Below are 24,684 nucleotides of genomic sequence, written 5' to 3'. Positions count from 1 at the left end.
TATAAATAGACCCCTCAGTGTTAAATAAAATGTATTTCATGCATAGGCATGTGATACTTCTTGGAGGTGAATCCTAAAAAGCTGAAAAACAACAAAATCCTGCTTCTTCTTGATCTCTTAAAGACTCAATTGAAATGATGTTACTTGTCTAGAGCTTTTATAAGGCTTAGCTCCTTCTCTAATTGACCTGCATTTTTGACTCCCAGCCAATCACAAACAATGAATTTGAATACTGCAGGAAAGTCAAAAGACTTTGAAATTCATTCAGAACAGGAAAGTTGCAAGTTTTAACCCCTCTTTCGGGCTGTGCCTGCTTTTCTTTCTTTTTTCTCTCTTTTTTTTTTTTGTAGAAAGAGTAAAGACCTCATAAACAGCTCTTATTGTGGTGGGGGGGAGGGGCTGGCCCACTTTTACCAAAAAAGAACAGTGTACAAGGGTCTGGTAGTCACTACAATGTGGCACAGCTGACATTAGAATGTCCTTGTAACTAAATCAGCAACACATGTGTCGTGATGAGGATACAACGCAAACTGATTAATAAAATGTTCAAACTCATTCAAGCTTGTCACTTCTAAATCTTTGAGCTAAGATCACATGTAGTATCTGTTATTATTAGGAAGGTCTAGACTGAGCCCCAGTGCTACTTTTGACAATTCTAGGAGCTCCCCAAGCTTGGACCCCCAGGGCAAAGGCATTCCTCCCAACTTTATTTTTTATTTTGGTGAGATCATTCCTTATTTTTGGGATGGTCCTGCGTCCCACCTGGAGCCTGCAATGTCCCACGGTGGTGGGGGCAGTTGGCCCTGAGTCCCTCCTGTCTGCCGCTGCTCTGCTCAGATAGGCAGAGGGGCTGGGGGCATGGCCATGACCCCATAGTGCCAAAAAAATACAGACCGTGGCTTGCAGCCGCGGCATCCCCGGGAAACCATGACACCTTCGGTTGAGGTCATGCCCCCTCGTGTGTGCCGATCTTTGAAGTTTAAATGTTGGGAGGTATGCAAAGGTACTTGAAAATGAACTAGAAGCACAATATAAAAGCGCTATGCTCTAGCAATTTCTGCAACTCTTTGTATTCCATTGACCTAGCATTGTGAGCACTTTATAATCGCTACACTTAGTGCTTCTTAAGTTTTGTGAGTTGGATTTTGTACTGTTCCAATGCTACCTACACTGCACAACACAGAATGGTTTGGACAATACACCTCCAGCTTAAAATGTATTTTCAATAACGGAATACAGAGCATCCTGTCAGGGGCTCCATATGTATCCCACAGTTTGACCCTAACCCTCCCTGCTAGTGCCTAAACCTAAAACCCATACCCCCACCACTTAAACCTAACCCCCACCCTGCAGTCTAACCCTAACCCTCCCATCCAAGTGCCTTACCCCACCCCCTCCTGGCAGCCTAACACTAATTCTCCCACTAGTGCCTAAACCTATTTTGCAAATAAAGCAAAGGAACAATTTAGTATTATTTTATAAATTACCTGGCAGCTTCCTTATGTGTTTCCTATATGAAATATATTGTGATAGGGATCACAAACATGGGGACTCAGATGAAGACTTTGTTGTTTATTTTTAACAGCAGGTCACAGCATAGCAGGTTAAATCCATATGCAGTCAGTATTACAGGCAGTAGAATACAGGCACTCTTTTATAGCAGACTCTTGAAAGGTTCCAATGGTCCCTATTATAAAACACCCCCGGACTATCACTTGGGTAGCTATTCCACCATCAAGAACAAGGTGACTCTGCCCTGGAAACCCTTATATCAGGAAATCCATTGTGCTGCTGATTACACACCTGTGATTCTGCTACTGCTACCAAAACCTGGTCTGGATTCCCCACATTACTTTCATTAAATGAAATAATATCTTTCAGGATTTTTTTTTAATTCCAACATTTTTAATGAAGTTGCAAATAGTACAAGAATTCAACAAGTTGATTGAATGTAAATTCAAATTTAGGTAGTCAACAAACAGCGTACAGAAGAAGAAAGCAAAAGAAAACAAGCAAAAAACCTAATAAATAACATAAAGAAATATCTCTCATTATAAATCCGTTTTATCGATCATTTTTCATTGGAAAAATTCTTATTGCAGTCATTAACCTTTTAAGTGCCAACATCTATGTGATAGATGTGCAATATATCTGCTAAAAATGCCAGCATCGCTCACATTTGTTATGTAAATGTAAATAAAAAATGTTTTGTAAAAAAAACAAAAAAACATTATATCTCCTATACTGTATACGGTTAATATTACAGGTCATTATGATGAATAAAAATGTTTGCTTGGCAATTTTCACACCAGTTTTGGCAAATTCACTTGGCAATCAAATGGTTAAAGTAATGGAAATTACATTATAACAGAGTCGATTAAGGTAACAGACAATTATAACTTGTGTTGAATTATTCCCAATGACAGGAATTAAGGGAACAGCGAGAGAAGGGGTGGTAGGGTGTTGTAAAGATGGTGATCTTTATCTTGGCAAGCCGGGAATGCCAGATATAGTAATTTTATAAGGAAATCAATGTTATTTAAGGCCAGGGAGAGGAGTGTTGTGGTAGGAATACCATGGCGGCCATATAAAATAAACATTTTTAACCCAGTTATTCTGAAGACTAGTAATGGATTCCATTTTTGACACATATCACATTTTGTTTAGTAGCTTTTGACAACTTGGGGCAGTGGGGACTTTCCAATCGTGAGCAACGTGGTACATGATATATGGAGAGAAAGATTTCTTTAGGAGCGCGGTCTAACAGGGCACATAAAAGGAGGTTGGCAGTTGTGGGAGGGTTAGAAAGAGCAGTGACTTGTGATATGAGTGAATGTATCATGTTCCAGTAAGACTGAATGATTGAACTTGTCCAACATACAGTTGTGCTCATAAGTTTACATACCCTATCAGAATTTGTGATTTTCTGGCCATTTGTCAGAGAATATGAAAACACACAAACCTTTCTTTCACTCATGGTTAGTGGTTGGGTGAAGCCATTTATTGTCAAACAACTATGTTTTTTCTTTTCAAATCATAATGACGGGGACAGACAAAGATAGTTTACCTTTTTTTGTAAAGATTATCCCAGACATGAAGCATTAAATCAACATTAGGAGAGGTTTGAGAAAATTGAGGGCAAGCTTTGTGAGAGACAGGGTAAGAGTGAACTTGAGATAATACCAACTAAATCACTTTCCAAATTCACCCATCGTCTAATGTTTTTCAAGGAATGCCATGCTATCATTTGACTAAGTCTTGTGGCGTGCAAATAATGTTGGAGGACTGGCAAACTGAAATCCTCATTTTGAGAGTTATTCTGTCGAATTTTTGATTTTGTATGGTTCCATATAAATGTGCCTATTGTGAATTGGAGAGTAGTAATGGCGCTGGGATCGGAATTGGGATCGGAAGAGTTTGAAAGAGGTATAGCAGTTTAGGGAGGGTGTTAATTTTGTTGCCATTAATAAGGCTGACCCATGATATACTGTATAGTAGGACTGACACTGTTGTATATGTTTGTTCAAAAACCTAAAAAGGAGAGGATAGTTAGCATTATATAGAGTAGTAAGATTTTGTTATCTGCATTCCTATGTATTTCATTGAGTCTTTTTTCCAAGTGAAATTCAAATTTGATTGAAGTGGTGTTTTGGTGTGGCCTGGTAGGTGAACGACAAGGGCTTCAGATTTGGTCTAGTTGATTTTACATCCAGAGATATTCCCATAATTAAAGAGTTCTAGAAATAAATTGGGCAATGAAATGAGTGGCTTAGTTTTGGTGAGAAGAAAATCACCAGCAAATAATCATATGGTATATTGTAAGTGTTTGACTTGAATTCCCATGATATTTGTTATGTATGTGGTTCGATAACAAGGGCAAAAATTAGTGGGGATAAGGGGCAGCCTTTTCTGGTACTGTTAGTAATTGAGAAAGGTTTGGATAGGAGACTGCCGGCCTGCACGGAAGATGAAGGTTTGTGGAAGAGTGCTTATATGGTTTGAAAAATTTTCCTCTAAAGCAGAATTGTTGTAGAGTTTGAGACATGAAAGCCCAAGAGACCCTATTAAAGGCTTTCTCTGCATCCAGAACAAGCACCAGGAAGTGAATTTTGTTAGTATTAATATATTGAATAATGTTGATAGTACAGTATATCGGGTTTTGTCTAGTGCTTATCTGGCTGGGACAAAACCGACTTGGTCAGGGTAAATGAGTTAAGGGAGAATTGGATTCATCCTGTTAGTGACTACTTTGGCAAAAATTGAAGGTTGGTGTCAAGGAGTGATACAGGACTATAGTTAGTTACGCATTGGGGAACTTTGTTGGGCTTAGGGACGATGGTGATCACGGCCTTGGTAGAATCTGTGTGGATTGGGGCTCCCTCTAAAATTAGGTTAAACATTTGTGTGAGATGGGGTGTTAGGATATTCTGGAAAGTTTTATAATAGGACATCGGATGTCCGTCTGGGCCTGGGGCTTTGGTTGGTTTATGTTTTGCAATGGCTTATAATACTTCTTCAACAGTTATAGGTTTATTGATATCTGATGACGTGTCAGACTTTATAAAAGGTTGCAGGAAGATAATTAATGATAGACAAATCAGGTGGGGACTGAGAGTTTGGGAAGTCCTTTAGATTATAGAGATTTTCATAGTGGGTTTCAAAAGGGTGTTAATGGTTGTGGGGTTCTATTGCAAGATGTCCTTGTCATCTTTCAAGGCTGATATTGCCATCAGACCCTTTTTGGATTTAAGTCTATTTGTGAGCAAAAGAGTTTTTTTATAAAAGCATTGTTGGATCCAGCATAGAGAATGGTCAGTCTTTTCAGCCAGAAGAGCAATATGGGAGTCTTTGGCCACAGTGAGTGAATTGTATAGAGTACTAGAGGGGTGTTGTATGTGTGAGGATTTGAGCTTGTGGACCTCTTCCATAAGTGATTGCAGTTTTGTTGATATTATTTGTTCCTGTGTGAAGCATAGCTAATTATATGTTCTCTAATGACTGCTTTGTGTCGTGTGTAGTGTTAAGGGAAAAGTAGTCATTAATGGCCAATTTTAGTTTGTCCTGGAAAAGGGGGATTTTTAGAAAGGTCCCTTTGAGGTGCCAGGGAGGGCAGGTGATTGGGGAGTCAAAGAAGTCATCTTTCAGGATTGTTATTTCTGTATAGTGCCCTGCATGGGTGTGACACTGAAAATGACATTAACCCCTTGGGTGGTATGCCCGCAGCGGGCTGTCCCGGAAAATTTCCGGGCATACCACTAATATAGAATAGGTGCGCGCCAATGGTGTCCAGGTGTGCACCACTGGCGCAGCACATATAGAGTCCCCCCCCCATCACCTTTGCTCCGGAGCTCCCCTAACCCGGCCACCCGCCGTCAGCTGCCACTCATTTTACAGCAGCAGTGACGTCGGCGGCAGGCTCGGGTATGTTCGGTGCGGCTCGGGGAGACTCAGGAGCGCTCGGACACCTGAGTCCTCCCGAGCCGCTGTGAACATCCCCCAGCCTGCCGCCGACATCACTGCAGTGGGGGAAGCCGCAACAGGAAAGCCGGAGCGGAGGTACGATGGGGGGGGGGGGGGGGTCAGGGTTTCCAATGACCTGTGGTGGGCCCCAGCAAAACCCCCCACTCAAGGGGTTAGTCATGTATTATGTTTAACATCACTGTACTTATCAAATGCAATGAAAAAGTTGTTTATAAAAAAGAATATCTCTCAATGGGGCAAATGTATTAAGCCTGGTGAAGAGATAAAATGGAGAAAAAGTGCAGATAAACTGGAAGGAGATTACGCACCAGCCAATCATCTGTTTGAAAAATGACAGTTGGGAGTTGATGGGCTGGTGCAGCTGCTATTTAGGCAGAGTATGGCAATGGTCTGTCACTGATAGGAATCCACCTATCAGTGACAGACCATTGCCACATTCTGCCTAAACAGCTGCTTGTCACCCTGAGAGACTGGACCATCCTCCCAACTAACCACATCTTGCCGAATTTGGGATACATTCTTCCCAGCGTATTACCACTCCATTTGGCTCCAGTAAGCCAATAAAGCTGGAAAATCCCACATATGATGGCACCCCAGTAAGCGAGGCACAATAGGAACGGACTCATCCAGACACCCCCCCCCCCCCAAAAAAAAAAAATCCAGCTTGTCACTCAAAATACAGTACCGTATGGACTTTATTACCATCGGTCACTGATTTTTTTTTTTACTTCTTTTTTATTTTAAAATATAATTTTATCTCATGTTATACATGTATTTATATATATTTATAATTTTATCTAAATAAACCCCATTATTATTCATTAAGATTACTAGCACAGTTTATCTTAATTTATATGTTAATTTGTAATATTAATCGCCCAGCGCAGTCACACCTTATATTCTTTGTATTTGTTGTTGTGGAGTGACACCCCCTATTCTCTGTACTGCAGGTTTTGCAACCCAGTCCAATGATCTGCATCCTGATCCTTGTCCCATGTATCTGGTGAGGAACTCATGGCTCTCATATGTTCCTCACCCATAGCCATCTCCCCATCTGACCCTATCCCCTCCTGCCTCCTTCCCTTCCTCTCTCCCTCTGCCTGTTCCTATCTTGCTCATCTCTTACATCTATCCCTCTCATCTGGTACTGTCCCCTCTGCCTTCAAGCATGCTCTTGTCTCTCCTATCCTGAGAAAAACCTTCTCTTGATCCTAATTCTTGCTTGAACTACCAACCCATTTCTCTCCTCCTTTTTGCCGCCAAACTCCTTGAACATTTCGCCTACAACTGCCTTACTGCCTTTCTTTCCTCCCAGTCCCTGCTTGATCCATTCCAATCTGACTTCCATACCCTCCACTCCAATGAAACTGCTCTCACAAATGTCTGCAATGATCTTCATGCTGCCAAATCTAAAGGTCAGGACTCTCTGCTTATTCTCCTTGACCTATCTGCTGCTTTTGACACTGTGGACCACCCATTCCTTCTCCAAATCCTTCACTCCCTTGGTCTGTGTGATACTGCTCTCTCCTGGCTATCTTCCTACCTCTCCGATCACTCCTTTTCTGTCTTCTGTCATGACTCCACCTCCCCTGCACTTCCACTTACAGTAGGTGTCCCACAAGGCTCTGTTCTTGGTCCTCTCCCTTTCTCTCTCTATACTGATGGAGCAGCTCTTAATGGAGCTGCTCCTGGTGATAGTATCGCCAATCACCGCTGCACGGCATCCGACAAAATGGGGCACGCGCCCAAGAGACACTCATGTGCCCCGTTCTGTCGGAGCCCACCGCCGCCATCCGCCAGCTCCCCAAAGCTCCCCCGCAGCCCCCACTTGCCCTACCTGTCTCCCTGACTTGCCATTACAGCCATTACAAACTGTCATCAGCGGCAGCTAAGTAATTAAAGCAATCATACATGATCCAAGAAAACAACAAACACAAAAACATACACACATATTACAAAATGTCAAGCTCAAGCATAATATAATAAATCTAAAGGACACCACTATAGGTCTATAACATCTAAGGGATTTATACCCCATGAAATGCAACCATTTCTTATGGTAGGTATAATCATTATCGAGCAAAATTAATGAAACATTTATCCATCTGCTAATTGGTTTCTGTTTATTGAAGAACTGGACTTAGCTTCACTGACTGGTAATGATCCATGACTTGAGATGCTTCACTGAGCTCGTGAATGAGTCAGGAGGAGAAGTGTCTGGCAGATGTTAAAAGGGAACAAACTTTTCAAGTACATTAAGGTGTAGAGTGTTTTTGCAACGGAAATTAAAGAGAGGTGGAATGTGATGACACGTATCTCACTCTGTTGCCGCTTATGTAAATTTCATTATTTTGCAAATGGTATTTATGAATGAACATATGTACTAATACAAGTACAGATGACTGTGAAGATCAAATCATCACTTTTTTGTGCGAGTGTCGAATAAAAAAGTTCTGCATCAAATTTGGTACTCTGGCCTAGGAGAAGCTAACTGGAATCCGTCCTATGAAATTTTAAATGCCTTGAGCTCTATACATTTCTCCACTTTATAGAGATAAAGTGCAGAAATTGTCATTAAAAATCAATGAGCTTCTAACTATCACTTTCTCAACCAGTTCATAAAGTCGTGATAAAGTAGATGTTGTCCAGTTTCTAAGATAAACATCTACGTTTTCACTCTCCATCTCCACAATGTTTAAATTGAGAAAAGTTGTTGTTTGGGAATGCGAGTTGGACATTAGAGGATATTTGCGGGGGGTATATACATGACTAATAGCAAGGAGTCTAGACTGAGATTGTCAGATGTGAGAGTCAACCCACGTATCAAGGTTATCAAATCAGTCAGTATGTGGGGCAGAGAGTAGAATAGAAATAACAGAGATCCAAACTGTGTTAAACTTCAAGGGGAGACTTGTATACTAATATAATGAAAATATTGACAATCACCTGATGAAGACGTTCAGATGGTAGACCAGAGACCTAATTTGTGTGCGAAAGGAACAAATAAGTGGATGTTATAGTGGTTTCAGATGAAAATAAGAAAAATGAATAGATATTGGTACTGTAAAATACATGGAACCGCTTTCAGTTTACTATCGTTCATGGTATAATATTTGTGGCTACAGGAGCCCTCGGGGTTTCCAAAAGATCCAGAATGCTCAGGTAATTACCAGAAAGGGAATCATGGTAGAAAAATATGGGTCCATCAATTTACTGCATACTTTGAGGCTTCTAATTTATGCATTTATTAATTTTTATCCTTTATTTATATGGAACCACAAGGGATCCGCAGCATTCAATTATATAGTACATGAACAATAATTTCTAGTCTCTCTACATAAAAAAATCATTATACACGATCTCCTGGTCTCAACCACAAAACATTTTAAAATCTGCATACCTCCCAACGGGTGTGGTATTCCGACAGTCAGGTGTGGTATTCGACAGAATTCCGAGAGTCATTAGTCCGACGTCGGAATCCCGACTTGCAGGCTTGCTGCACTCGCCACGCTGTGCTCGCCACGCTGTGCTCGCCACGCTGTGGGCACGGTGGAGAGCTGCGATTGCCACCTATTTTATTCTCCCTCTATGGGGGTCGTGGACCCCCACGAGGGAGCAGTCGGGATTCCGACGTCGGAGTAATGACTGTCAGAATCCCGACTGTTGGTAATACGTCCAGCACCCCCTCCCAACATCACCCTCACCTGTGTTGAACAGGTTAATTGATAAGAAAGATATTTCACTACAGGTGATGGTAATCTTAAATTAAGAGGAAAGTCCAGGAATAGAGCATTTTGTCCTTCTTGGAGAGGGTCATGTTGGGAGATATGAATCTGTGATATTGGCCCTTCCTGTTCCCTCTTTCGTAAAAATGTATCTAATAATCTATCTGTTGGGAATGATGTGTGTGCAAGTGTTGTTATTTACAGATTTATATAGACACACAACATTGGATGACTCAAACTATAAACAGGCCAGTTACTTATCCAGTGGTATAGTTTATTGATGTATAACAGGTACAGAGGGTGCTCAGATGCTGACCGGCATTAGACTGCGCATGCGCAGACTAATCTCCCAAACATCCTGGAAATGAAATCCCCGCAATGTTGGAGCCAAATCTTGGGATCCCGCCGATCCCAAAATAATCCTGCCAATCCCGATCCCGGGATTGCCCACCCTAGGTCCAAGGTACTTGAAGCAACCTCTGATTCCTAACAGCCTCCCTCATTTACTGCAACCTGTAGATGATGAACTATTAAGAGTACCTAGAATCTCCCTGTACTCATCTGGGGGTCAAATGTTCAGCTTTGTAGCTCCACCTTTATGGAAATATTTTCCCTCAACAGTTCCAGAGGCCTCCACTCTAGAATCCTTCCAAAAAAGACTCAAGACTTTCCTGTTTGCTCAAGCATTTCACTAATATTCAATATTAAGCTTGTTTTGTATTTAATGCTGTAAAGGCAAATGTAAAGAGAAATTTAATAAAAATATGAATACGACTGAGTTGTATTTGTATTCTTAATACGAATGAATATGAATGGCAACCACTGTATTCTTACCGAAATACGATTCGCAAACAGGGCAGATTTACTCATCTGCAATATTTACAGATTTGTATTTGGTAGATGGCGTATACATTCGTATTATGCCAGATTCATATTCGCATTTTAGCCCTACCATCAGCACGGTGCCCACTGCCCAGGGTAACCGGGGACAGCCCCAGGCTTCAGCCTGGGTAGGTAAATTCTGGAGGGGGGACTCCTTCATTGGGGGGGGGGGGGTCCCCACTTCCCCAGGATCCCTGCCCAGGCTGATCGGTCATGCTTTGGCCTTGGATAAAAAGTCTCCCCCTGACTGTGGCATTACCCTGCTGGCTGGTTGGGCCTGGTGCTGGTTCTTGAAATACGGTGGTCCCCCTACTCGTTTTGTCCCCTGTATTTTGGGAACCAGGACCGGCCTTTGAGCTTGGTTCTGGTTTTAAAAAATCCAGGGGACTCCTATATGTTTTGTTCCCTGACTGTTTAAAACCAGGACCAGCTCTTTGAGTTTGGGAACAAAGTTGTCTGAAGCGATAGGGATACTTGGCATGTGTAATATACACCAGCAGCCACTGCAGTGGAGGGATGCCGCCCTCAAAAGTAGTATAGAAAAAGAACAATACCATTGGGCGCTTTGTTTCATTGTTTCTGTGCATATATACAGAAACAATTTACTAAAAAATAAAATTTATTAAGAACAAATCACAAATAACAAGACAATACATAAAGCTATAAACTATCTGCATATATGTATATATAGCTCTAAATATTAATGGCTCAAAAATTGATAAACCCCCCATGGGTGGCTGCAGACCAATACTCTAATTCTTTAAAGGCAGTTCCATGTGGAGATATGGTTTACTCCATATACTGAAGCCCAAATGACCACTGAATAATGGTTTGGTATAAATCAGCTGTTACTCACACACATATATGGTAGAGATGGATAATCCTTTATGCGGGTTTATGCACCAAGGGGTACCAGGAGATGTGAGTTTAGATGTCCACAATAACAGTCCTTGCTGCTAGATCTGAAAAGCAGCTGGACGCTTTAAGAGACTCCTGGAGCACTTGCTGTGTGCGGCGTGGTTAGCCACGTAGGGTATTGCCGCTCCACTGTCTGCCGTAGATTGCGTGGGGGGGGATCTGTCATGGCTGCAGGGGTCAAGTAAAGCTGAATTCGAATTCGAATGAATGATGATTCCTAGTCGTATTCTTTTGATGGCATATGCTTTTGTATTTGTAAATACGAATGTGCCATGAATATGAATAAGAATAGGCAAATTTTTGGCATAGTAAATTTAGCTTATACGATTACTCCTCAAATAGGCGGATTTTGCTTAGTAAATTTCCCCCTTTGAGTCCTATTGGGAGAAAAATGCTATAAATAACATTATTTTTTTTTTATTATTATTGTTATTATTATTATTGTTATTTATGTGAAACATGCACATCTGAGACAATAGAGTCAGCATGTTTACAGTACATATAACATACTGAGTACTGTTTAACTTTAAAATATACATTTCATTTGACTTAATGTGCACAGATAGTATATATACTGTGTATTTTGCATAGTGCACGCTTTAGTGTCTGTCTTATTGAAGTACTTTTTCCTCATAGTTTACAGACTGCTAATGTAACTATGAAGTAATAAAATGGTGCTATACACTAAAGATGAGGTTCCGGGGAAGATTTGAACATTTTCCAGCTCACACTGTGATTTCTTGTTTGCCAGCTCAGATTAATCTTACGAATCCTTTATTACGGACCTGTCAGAAGACAATGGAACACTATATTTCAAACTCTCCTCGAGTTTTTCTGTAGCTGAGCCCTGCCACAGTCACCACAGTACATATATATAGCAAAATAATAGTCATATTGTACTTACATTAATTACATGTATTTTACTAGTGTTTTAATGCTAGTGTCCTGCATGCTATTGAACACTGGAAACTGTTGTTTTTCTATTTATTGGTTGTACAATGCATTATGGGTAGTCCTGTGATGTCTAGATATTAAACTCACAACAGATATCACTTTTGTTCTTATTAATTATTTCTTAAGTGCTCTGCTACACAATGTCATATTACAAGACATTTTTCAGGCTGCACCTACTCTGTAGAATCCTCTCCTGCATGCAGTGGCCATCTGTCCCCTGGGCCACTACAGCAATGCAGAAAAGATGCCGCCTGTGTGCTGTGTTAGCATACCTGACAGACTAAAGGTTTCTCTGCTTCCGCTACCAGCTGTTAGTGTCTGGCTGTGCTGCTGCACACATACACACACAGCCACCCTACCAAATCAGCTTCCTGGCCCGGCTCTGCAGTAGCTATGGGGTCCACTCGTCTCCTCAATCTCTCTGGTTCCTGCTCCATGGGCACCGCACAGGATGGACCTGAGATCAGCTGCAGAGCACAGAGGTACTCCCTGCCCCCTGCAGTCTCTCACTATCTCCCCTGCTGTCTCTTTCACTATCTACCTCTTCCCTGCTGCCTCTCTCTCTCTCTCTCGTCTAGTGGCCTCTCTCCCCCCTGCTGTCTCTCTCTCTTGTCCCTTTGGCTTCTCTTTCCACTTGGGCCTCTCTCTCTCTCCTGCACTCGCTTTCTCTCTCCCCTGCGCTCGCACATTCTTTCGCTCTCTCACTCTATCCCCTTTGCCCGGTCTCTCTCTCCCCTGCGTTTTCTCTCGCCATCTTCTCCCCTGTGTGATCTCTCACCATTTTTCTCTCCCCTGTGCACTCTCACTATTTCCCTCTCCCCTATGCTCGCTCGCCATTTTCCTCTCTCCTGTGCTTTCTCGCCATCTCCCTTGCGCTTTCTCTCGCCATCTCCCCCTCCCCTGTGCTCTCTCTTGCTATCTCCCTGTCCTCTGCAGTTTGTCTCACTATGGGGCCTATTTATCAACAATTGCGTATGCAACTCCATCTGGGCGTGACACTAGTACCCAGCATTGCAATGTGATTCTGTCGGCAGGATTCATGTCCCCTAGATGTGCTCCAACTACTGCCAGGGCTACTGTACACTGACAACCGCACATGCACAACAGCCATTGCCAGAGAGGGTTCTTAGGGAACCCTCTGCATGCATAACTATGCACTGTGTAGCCCATATCTGTGGGGAGCAGAGTCTGCATGGGAACAATTTTCTCCCACTGTCTCCTTTTCCCTTCAGACTCCATCACTGCGGGCCCACTTGCTTGTGTTTACTAACAGATTAATTTTTATATTCATTATTAAATGTTAGTAGATGTTTGTTTTCACCCTAAATCTGTTGTTACCCAGTTTTGTTCTATTACTGTTGCTTCAATTATAAAATGGTGTACGCTGCACTATATAAGAAACTATTAATAATTATAAATAAGAATCTTTATTGTAGATGCCTTGTAGGTGAGGCTACATGTTTTATCTTAATAAAAGTCATGTTTAAAATGCATTTTGATAAAAATTTATAGACGTACAAAATATTTAGTTTAGTGACTGACCTATGTAAAATAGAGACCTTTTACCTAAAAAAATATGTGCAGCTGTATGACCCTGAAAGCATTAAAACATTTTTTTTTAGAGAATTATTTATTTTGAAGAGGTCAACCAATGGAAGATCAGACATTGGGCAGGTAATTCATGCCTTGATTGCACGGCTGCAAATTTGTGCTGGGACCAATAACTGATCGACTGCACATGCCTTTGGGCCGCAATGCGCGTGTGTGACACCCGGCAGGGAAGAACACCTGCTACCTTTTTTTTGATTGCTAGCTGTTCGCAAGGTATTTGACAGGAAGTAGGCATCTGGGGGGGTGGTAACTGGCAGTTTAGTGGGAATGCTAATAAAAATGCGGGTGTGACTAAGTGTTCTAGGGGAGGGTGTGCGACGTCAGCAACAGGCCTGATATGCCTTTTTTCATTGCAGCCGCAGAGTAAGTCTCTGGCTACTGTGGCCCTGTGATGAGATATACCCAGTGTAAAAATCATTTGATTGTGAGCGGCTTGAGATGGGATTTAAACGTAAATCTATTCTCACAGCCGGAACATTAATTTAATAGGAGGGATTTCACTCTAACGGGGCGGCGTCTTAACTGAACGCTGGCCACTGCAAATTTGCGGCCACGCGATCAGGTCTGAATCGGCTCCATAGAAACAAAAGGGCCACAAAGCCCAATATAGACCATTGGTTTTTATTTTCTATATGAGCAAGTAACAGAAACAGACAGGTGGATAATGGATGGTGATAGGAAGTATGGAGGGTAGGGGATGATAAGGGAACCAAGGGTACCACAAAACAGTATTGGAAGGGTAGGTATACAATAAGCATCCAATAAAACAAAGACCACAGCATGGGAGTTAAACCAATTAATTGAAGAGAGAGAGAGATCATCATTCGCCACCCATGGGTCCACGCATGAAGTTAATACTCAGAAGGGAGGGGAAAATTGGTAAGCAACCAGGGCGCCCGAACTTGGGTGAAAACATTTCCCCGATCATGGAGATAATAAGTTATTTACTCCCAGGGCTATTTTTGTGCAGGCTCTAGCAGGAACTGTGGCCCTTATTCTAGTTCACTCTTTCTGACAAAATATTTGTTAGATGGACAAAACCATGTGCACTGCAGGTGAGGCAGGTGTTACTTGTGCAGAGATAATTAGATTTGGGTGGGGTTTTACACCTGCAGTGCAAATGGTTTTGTCCATCTAACAAATATTTTGTCAGAAAGAGTGAACTAGAATAAGGGCCACAGTTCCTGCTGGAGCCTGCACAAAAATAGCCCTGTTTACTCCATTACTGCAACATGCCAAATCTGGGTCTTGAGTGCAGAGAGAAGAGGAAGAGGAAAGAGCAATCACAATTTTCGCTACCACCAAAATGTGCATGGCTAAATTTTGAAAGAATTTAATGAGGGCCGTGGGAGAACACAACAAAATATCCGGGGGTGTTTTGGTACTGATGTCCGTAGTAGAGAATTCAGTAGACAGGTGGTTTCCAACCTCAAGTACCCCTAACAGTTCAGGTTTTCCACATTTAAAAACAATCCACAGGTGATGTAGAAAACATGAACTGTTGGGGGTACTTAAGGGCAGAGGTTAGGAACCACTGCAGTAGGCCATGAACAACATTTACATTTTGTTTAATAATCGTTTGCTAATTAAATAACAATAGAATATATTTTTTGACACGAAAAAGGGTAAATATTGCCTTTTGCTACAGAGTATCGTTTGCATTTAGGACACTAACAACATTTTTGTAGATTTAATATTAATACAATTCTCAACATAAAAAATAAGGAGCAAGCAAAATATAATTTATACATGGGAAATGTCTATCACTCACATTGTATTTATTACAATTGCCATTCAGGAATCTTATTAGTTGGTTTTTATTTTCGGCAGCAATAATATTTTGTTTACTATGCCAAATCTATTTCTTGTTGTTTTATTACATATGAACTGGTCTAGCGCTAACAGTGTTATATTTGCATGACTGTAGTGTGATGTCCCTGCTTTACGAAATTGATTCCAGTTTGAATTGTCACTGAGCTATAGACCAGGTGGAGGGCTGAATGATCAATAACCTTATGCTCTCAGCTACAAAGACAAATCCTCTTAATACTGTATACAAGAAATCCTTGGCACTTAGAGACTTAAAACTGTGCAAAGCAAAAATGGGAATTACCCCGAAAGTACCTAATTAAACATATTCATATTTGTCTTCAAATGCATCAGTTACTATAGTTACCATGTTGTAATGTGCATGTACTGTCAAGCCTTCCGCAGCATTTTTTTTATGCTTTTGTTCTGTGCAAGCTCCACCTAGTGGTCAGCCTGATATCAACTTGATCTGAACCTAAAAGGCTTCGGTAGTAATTTCTCAAGGCACCTGGGGTAGATAATAGTAAAGGTCTTCCATTTTAGAGTTCTCATGGTAATTTTCAGAGGCGAATTTAGGGGTCAAGCTCCTCCTAGCCACAACATTATTGGTCAACCTCCATCATGCCTCTGCCCCCTCCACCCCTTCATGATGCAGCCAGTCCTAATACCTACAGCCCCAATTTCACCTCCACCATCTCCTGCTCCAAAATATATTGACAATTGCCCCCTCCCCACTGCCAGTTGCAATAAAAACAAATTAGTTGTAATGACAAAATAAATTCTCATTTGGCCAGTAACCTATCAAGGCTGCTATGCAAGGGAACATGTTGAGCTGCCTCCAGCAAGTGGAGACCCTAGGCACATGCCTAATTTCCAGCACTAGTGAGCCACTTGTGATTGTCTATTTGTGAATCCACTGCTTTCTTTGCTGCTCTGACATATATTATACAACTGTGTATTTCTACTATATTAGTGAGGTCTTTGACATTGTATTGATGCCCAATATTAAATGCAATGCAAATTTTGAAAGCAAAACAAATGGTTAAAACCTACTTTTCTACTCTCCCGGATCCTGCAGGGACTCCCGTAGTAGTCCCCTGAGCAACTGGAAAAAAAAAACCTTGCGAAAGGGGCGTGGCTTTTTGGGATGTGCTCTGTAAGCTGTTGGCCATGCCCCCTGTCCCTCTGTCTGTGGAAATAGACACTGTGCACATGTGCACAGTGTCTATTTAACACTGACTGACAGAGGGACTGCCAACTGCCCCCCATCGTGACTGTCCTGCAAAAATCGGGACAGATGGGTGGTATGGCTTCTATGTGAATTGTATCATTTAGCCCTCCCTCTATGTAAATTTGGACCAATCACAGCAATTTCTCCGCATCCCCTTCTACCTGATTTTCCTCTCCCCTCATCTTTGGGAGAGGATAGCTTTAAATTAGGTGACTATGGGTTAAAAACATAGACATAAGTAAACAGGACAGGTGCCTGGCATAAACGAGTACATAATGTGCCGGTGCAAATCAATTGTTAATACATGCATTTACACATGCATTTTTATTTGCCATCCCTTAGTGAATAGTCCACAACTCCTGCAAAATTGCTGTATGCTTATTTTTAGACATAATTGAAAAAAGTTCCACCACGCCTGTCAGTTCTTTTGAAGAAGGAAGAAAAAAATCTCAGCTTCTCATTCATCCTCCTTTGTAATTAAAGATGACTTATCTTATAATCACCTCTCAATGTGCCATATAGCTGTTCCAGAATTTCAGGTCCCGCTGTAGGTCAGTATTTTGAACCTTGATTCCATGTCATGAGCCTTTCACCAAAAGCATATTGAGCCCTTCATTTCGTTAAACAAGTTCGATTCCAGCGGTTTAAGGAGAACTCGATAGGATCTGCTTATATTTGTTCTTCGTTTTTTTCTGCCGTATTATGATGGAAAGTAAAGAACTTACTAATGTTGATTTAACACATTTTCTGGTTTCATGTAGATTTTTTATATCAAGTAAGCTTTGAGAAAAAGGTCTGAGTTTTAACTCAGCAACAGAATAAATCTTGGCAGATGGTCAGATAGCTGTCCGACCTCATTGATGTTTATCAAGTGGCAGGTCAACCTGATATTTTCAGGGCTTTAAAGAACTCTGTAAGTCAGTTATGGGATCTTTAAAGGATGTTTGTGTTCTGCGATTCCTGTATCTCCTGTAGATTGTAAGGAGCGCAATATCTGACCATCATTTCCAATTTATATTTCTGTATTGTTGTCAGGGTATATATACATATTGTTTATCTCTATTTGTATAGCACTTTGGAATATGGTTCCACTGTATAAATGAAGAATATGAACTAGCAATATTAATCCCCATTGGACCATTAATCCAGTAGTGAACTATTATTGTAAAGTATACTTCCCAGAGTCAGATAGACATTACATGGATGCTATGATAAAGAGCAAAGTATTACTTTCTCACTACACTTTACTCCACTGAAAACCTCGAACCTTAGTGATTGGGACTCACCGGGTGAGGTCACCTCTATGTGATTTGTGGGTCCATAGTTTTGGGCAAAATGATGCTAAGCACCTATAATTTACTCTGATATATTGCAGAGTTGATTCAAATGATTCTGATGAACAGTATTTAAGTGGAGCTGCATTTTCTCCTTTTGTTTGTATGGAACTGCACCATTGTGGTTTATTTAAGATAGGATGTTGCTATGGGCAACCAATCAGAATCTACTTCTTCTTTAAGCACGTTCTATAATATAATAGATAGAATCTGATTGGTTGCCCATAGCAACATCTCATCTTCTATAGAAGTCCCAGTCCTTAGTAAATAAACCCCATTATGCCTAGAATTAGGGAGTGCAGTCCAATACCCCCCCCCCCACACACACACACACACAGCTACTACCAGTGGCGTAGCTAAGTTTTGAGCGCCCCCCCGCTGTTAGGGGGGCGCCCCCCCCTGCCGCCGCCGCCCCGCCAAGCACCCCTACCCCCCCGCCAAGCACCCCTACCCCCCGCCCCGCCGCCCATGCAAACCCCCCCTCAATCCCCCACAGCCTTACCTATCGCGCTGGTCCCGGCGGCTCCGTTCTTCTGCTGAGGACCACCAGAAAATGGCCACCCTCATACAGCAGACAGTTTTAGAGAACAGTGTGCTATATGGGGGCGGCCATTTTGTGGTGGTCCTCAGCAGAAGAACGGAGCCGCCGGGACCAGCGAGATAGGTAAGTCTGCGGGGGATTGGGGGGGGTTTAACTACAGCACCGCAGCGCCCGGTGCCCCGGCGCCCCCACATGCACAGCGCCCCCCGCGGTGGCGGGGGCTGCGGTGCTATAGTTATGCCGCTGGCTACTACAAACATTCATGCAAAATTGAAATTAATGTATAACGAAAGATCTCCACTCAATATAATCACCCGTCAGCAGGGCCGGTGCCAGAGTGTTCGGCACCCCCCCTGTAAACTATAAATGTGCGCCCTCCCATATTTAACAAAGAGACAGCACACACCGAAAAAAGGGTGTATAATGCCTGCAGTAGTAGTGCCTCGTTATGCCAGTAGTGCCACACATAATGTGGGCAGTAGCAGCAATACCGTAACAAGATATTTTGTTTTCCTGTGCATGAAAATAAATTGATGCCCCCTCCTCCACCCCACACACACAGACACGCTTCAAAAATGTACCATTTTATTAGGCGACGGGGCCCAGTGGGGGTAGCCGGTGAAGGGAAACGCATCTCTGGCTTGTTGTCCCAAGCTGTGCTTGCCACACTAGCCAACTTATACATAATGCCCCCATTAGTACCTGTTTTGCACATAATGCATATATACTCAATCACTGTCCCTCCACCTGCCTGGCAAACTAGTTTGGCTGGCCAGATCTCTTCCTCTTCTCCATCAGACAGCAGCCCCGGTCTGGACTCATGTAGCCCCACCCCCTCACCGACGGGCTAGCTCTGCCCCTTTTAGGTCACCGTGTTGGTTCCATGCTGTCACAGGGGGTGTGTGAGCTGCTTTATGCTGCTGTTGCTGCTGCTAACTGTCAGAGAGTGGGACTGGCGGAAGCGGCAGCCGGCAACAAAAGGACAGTAGTAGAGGATGCAGAGCAGGGAGAGCACCTCTCCTGCTTGGTGCCACCCTGCGCTGTATCCTCTGCTGAGCAGGTAGTGCCTCCCCTGCCTGTCAGTAGTGGCTGGTATAGAGTTCTGACTTGTAAATTTTTTTATAGAAAAAGACTAATTAAAGGAAAATTGAAATGTAGAAAATAATTTGGAAAGTTTTTTTTAATTATTGTTACTTCGGTGGTTAGAATTTTTTTTTAGAAAAGGTTTTTTTTTCAGGCAACTGGTACATGTATTTTGCCTAGAAGAAGCTTTTTACATAAATAAAATGTATTAATATTTTAGAAGCATTATGCATCAATTGCAATGTAACTGAATTTTAAATATTGATAAGACGTATTGATATAATGAAGCTGTCACAGGAGACCATCCTATACAATGTGTTTTCACATCAGCCTTGCAGGTACCCAACATAGCAGGGAGGAACTAATTAGTGGCAAAGAAAATACAGCTAGAATGTTCAGCGGACAAACACTCCTTATTATACTAAAACCTTATTTAATATAAAACCAGCTCATGCTTTGTAGAGCTCATTAAAATCTATGTACTCCACTTTTTCCATTTAGATTGTAAACTCTCACAGGCTTACCTTGTATACTGTACACTCATACAGTATGCTAAGCCTGCTGGTCTTACCAGTAAGTGCTATGCAATATTTCATTTCATTTCTTAGATTTTTTTTAACCTGATCTTGGTTATGAACTGGAACTTAGAGTCCGCAAACTATTGGAACAGGCCTTGTCTTATTGTCTAAATTATTGCTAGGTGAACACTCTGTTATTTATTAACATTTACTTATATCACTCCCTTCACTTTCCGAATGTTTCTATTACAGTTTCAGGATGAACCTAAATAATGTTCTTGATATTTATTTTCACATCCACTTTACAAAAAGTGGGGCAGATGTATTAAGCTTTAACAAGAGATAAATCCAAGGGTGATAAGGAAAGATAATCGTCAAGCCAATCACCTGATAACTACCATGTTACAGGCTGTGTTTGAAAAAAGTCAGTAAGGAGCTGATTGGCTGGAAATTTATCTCTCCTTATCACCCTTGCATTTATCTCTTGTTAAGGCTTAATACATCTGCCCCAATGTATCAAGGGAAACTCACAAAACAGTACATTTACATAAAATACAACAACTTTAAAAATATAAACTAACAATCACATATGGAAAGAAACTAATTTACAGTCTAGTACTGCACACAATACACCTGTAATTTTTCTTTGAGAGCAACAAGGAGAAGAGGGAGAAACATGGATGGCTACAATCAGCAATATTCTTACTATCTTAATAGAATCATTTAAGTAAATATGTCCTCAATGATAGAGATTGACCGATGATTCTCCCAGCCACTCTGCCCTCCGTAGTTAAGTACTGACTTACAGTAGTTATGGAATATGGGTCTAATTTAGCATGGGTCCCTAATCAGAGGATTCGCAGTGGACTGCCAGGAGATAGCCACTGCCTAGACAGAAAGAGAAAATGGCCCTTGCAAAATTGTGAGAGAATTGCAAATGTTAATGTTATACACTCGCAATTCCATAAGCAATTCCGGAAACATCAAAACATTTTTTGCCATCTGTGCAAATCTGAGTAGGTCTCCCATTAATCTGTGACTTAGACAGGTTGGAAGTGGTCAGCACTGATGTCAGACACCCACCTAAAAATGCTGGCTTCCTGGCAGTCAAGCTCCGGCCACAATGCCTTTATAATCCGTACGCATTTTCAGTCACTATTTCCCCTTGTGCATGTGCGATGCTTAGGAAGTCAGTCGATTTGCTAATTCTCTCATCAACAATCCATGTTGATTTAGGCCCTATGTTTGGAGACTTTCAATTACACAGCATTTTACAAGAATAGATCTCGGTAAACCTTTTGCCCTGGGTCTTCTTAATGACTTGTATGGCGTGGTTGCAGATGCAACCACAACAGGCTTGGCTTTCCAAATCATGGTCACATCTGATGTCACCAGAGAAATGGCTGCTAGACATCTGCCCGAATATAATCTTCCAATGACCACAACTATAAGGGGGAAGTCCCACTTCTGCTGCACCCACAGCTCAACTACCAACTTGTCCAACTTGGGATTGTTGGTCACAGTAATCAGGCAATCTCCAAAAAATACAGTAATCGGTTACTTAATGGCACATCATAACCGATCTCTCAGAGCTTGGCAATTAGCACAGCCGGTACAACTGTGTTGTACCAACAATGTTGAAGGAAGAACCATACTCCACAAACAACAATCTTACATATGAATCTCTATTCTCTAGATGACAAAGAACTTGACCTATATGAAATTGATGGTAATTTAAACACACTGGGACACCAACCTTAAGGTATCCTAAGTATCCCTCAAAACACTTTATAATTAGCGATGTAAGTGCAATTATAGTGAATTTATCCAGAGCTTAGTATGATTGGTTATATAGTTCCCACTTCCATTTATAAATGTGAATAAACAGCATAAGGGATATCCTTAGAATAATTTATGAACATTAATAGGAAGTATTTCAATATGATCACTTGTTTTGCTCTCGCTTTAGACTATCCTCACTATAATTTGGCACATATATAAAATGGAAAACATGTCAGGCATTTTCTGTAATACGTGATGCAGTGGTGGCCAGGACGCTGGCATCCAGCTGATAGAATAGAGAGTTAGGGGGCAGGAGAAGGGTAAGTATATTTATCCTCTCCCTGTCTGGATGTCCTCCTTTGGGATGCCGACATCGGTATTTGACCACCAGCATCCTGACCACCGATCATACATATTTATCCCTCTAAACCAGGGGTGGGGAACCTTTTTTGTGCCAAGGGCCGTTTGTATGGAGAAAAAATCCTTCAGGGGCCATATTCAAAAATGTATCTTACAAATTATCCTGCTGCAGCTGTCCCACGCTTCAGCAGCTGTAGCTGAATAGGACTGATAGTCTCTGACTGCTGTTAATTAAGAGGAATCTTGCGAGAACTACGACCTCTCACGAGAACTCCCCTGTACATGACTCCCAGCAAAGCCATTGGGCGGGCCACTCAAACCACCAACGGGGGCCGAATACGGCCCCAGGGCCTGAGGTTCCCCACCCCTGCTCTAAACCATCCTTATCAGTCTAAAATGGGTGACCCCAGGACCTCATTTTTTCAGGAACAACCCTACATACCTATTCTACTGGAATGGCTGGAAGGTTCCCAAAAACCGTGTGGTATGCCCACCCCAAGTACCCCCCCCCCCTTCTCCCAGAAAAGTAGGCAAGTCTTCCACACCCCACTTTTCATCTGCTCACCTAAGGCTTAGCATGACCAGACATGAGAAGTAGGCAGGTCAATGACACTATTCAAGCTACATTGTCTAATGTGGGCATTGTAGAGCATGTGGTGGGGCTATGAGGACACAATCGCAACTCCATGCCTCCTAGACTGCCTTCTTCATGCCCCCAACTGTGCAATATGCTTGCTCCCTAATTATTTTCCCTTTTAATAGCCCAACCCATCTGGGTTCGCACACCCTCCTGCCCCTCAACACTCCATTCCGAATGCCCCCCCCCCACCATGGATTGCAATTCCTCTAATGCCTATTCTTATTGTAAAAATGTGGTACATATTTGTTTGACCATTGATACCTTATTTGTGTCACATTCTAAAGGTGCATACACACAGGGCAGCCGAGAGGAATGCCGGGCCCCGGTAAAAATTTGGGGGTGTGGCCTAAGTGTGTTTGGTGTGGGCACCTCCCACACTTAGGCCACACCCCCAAAATGTTTAGAGGTGGGTAAAAGAAAACTCTAAAAACTGTAATCTCAGACTCAGCACACACCTACAGCATGTGCTGTGCTGACAGCAGGCTCAGCATGACCTCTCACACTGTCAGTGAGACACTCATGCTGAGCCTGCTGTCAGAACAGCACATGCTGTAGAAGTGTGTGCTACTGGTGATACCCGGGAGGGACGGAGGGGGAAGGGAGGGGTCGAACCAGGGCCCCTGCGGGGCCCCTTCAGCAAGCCTGGGCCCGGGTAATTAGTACCTGCTCCCCCCCTCTCTCGGCTCCCCTGCATACACACTGTACAATTTTTTTGACCAATTTGGTTGAAAGACATTTCCATTGAACCCAGTGTCCTGGACGAAAGATGTTGACAAAAGATATTGTCAACAAACAAACGATGAATGATGATGCGCATACCCGCCAGTTGTTCATCAAGATTGTTCGTCAACTGTGCATGCAGCTCAATTTGAATATCTTTCAAAAAGAGCCTATAAACTGTAGCTAGATCTTTCTTCTTTCGTCTGTCGTCAACATCTTTCGTCAACATCTTTAGTCCAGGACACTGGGTTCAATGGAAATGTCTTTCAACCAAATTGGTCAAATAAATTGTACAGTGTGTATGCACCCTAAGACCAATTCCGATATTCTGATACTTTTTGCTTCTGTTTACCATTTACCATCTTCACCCTTCTTGTTGTTGTATTTTATGTGTCAATGTGCAACCCAATAAATAAACTCTGAAACAAAAATAATGCATATTTTTCTGGTGTTTGATTACTTGTTGATAACTAACATCTCTGTTCACTAATCGTGTATTGTCAGTTTATCATTTCATTGCAATTACTATTACCAGACACACTCCAGCTGCTGTGTAACTATAAATCCCAGCATGACATGACACAGTTTTGTGGTTATGGCTTGCTAAAACTGTGGCAGAATATGATGGGATGCCTAGTTCCACAGCATCTGGAGTGCCATACATGGCCTAGCCCTGTTCTAGATATTACTCATTACTGCAATAAAACCCTTGTTTCCAAATGTATGCAATGCTAAAGATATTGGTCAACAGGGAATTTCATTTGTAGGCTTGGATTACCACTGCACCTGGGGTTCCTTCTGGATGTATATCTGGTTCAGTAATGATCCTCGAGTCTGGGTCCTGTGCAACTACTTCACGCAATGTTTAAGGTATGTGGCCAATTGTCATTGTTTTCTGGACAGAACTTTAGAGCAATGGGGATGAAACTAAATTAGCTGAATTATTATTATTATTATTATTATTATTATTATTATTAATAATAATAATAAATAACTTAAAAACAATATATAATTTAATTATTCAATATAGTATATGCCTAATTACTTTATTTACAGTAAATAAATTGATTTAAAAACAAAAACAACAACATTGTA

At 41.9% G+C, this 24,684-nt stretch overlaps 1 long non-coding RNA gene across 5 annotated transcripts in view; it reads right to left on the bottom strand.

Annotated features, from left to right (window-relative positions):
* Positions 1-24,684, bottom strand: part of LOC146081204 (uncharacterized) — a 211,431-nt gene that overhangs the window by 27,818 nt on the left and 158,929 nt on the right. For 2 of the 5 annotated variants that reach the window (XR_014475079.1, XR_014475082.1), the window contains exon 3: positions 8,428-8,460. The exons of the other annotated variants lie outside the window; for them this stretch is intronic. This is a non-coding gene — a long non-coding RNA (uncharacterized LOC146081204). The remainder of the gene's footprint in view (positions 1-8,427; positions 8,461-24,684) is intronic. 5 annotated transcript variants of the gene reach the window in all.

This window comes from Crinia signifera, chromosome 5, assembly GCF_055691185.1.
Source record: "Crinia signifera chromosome 5, ASM5569118v1, whole genome shotgun sequence".
Taxonomy (NCBI): domain Eukaryota; kingdom Metazoa; phylum Chordata; class Amphibia; order Anura; family Myobatrachidae; genus Crinia; species Crinia signifera.
Note: the sequence above shows the minus strand (reverse complement) of the source record. Positions and strands in the feature narration are given on the sequence as shown.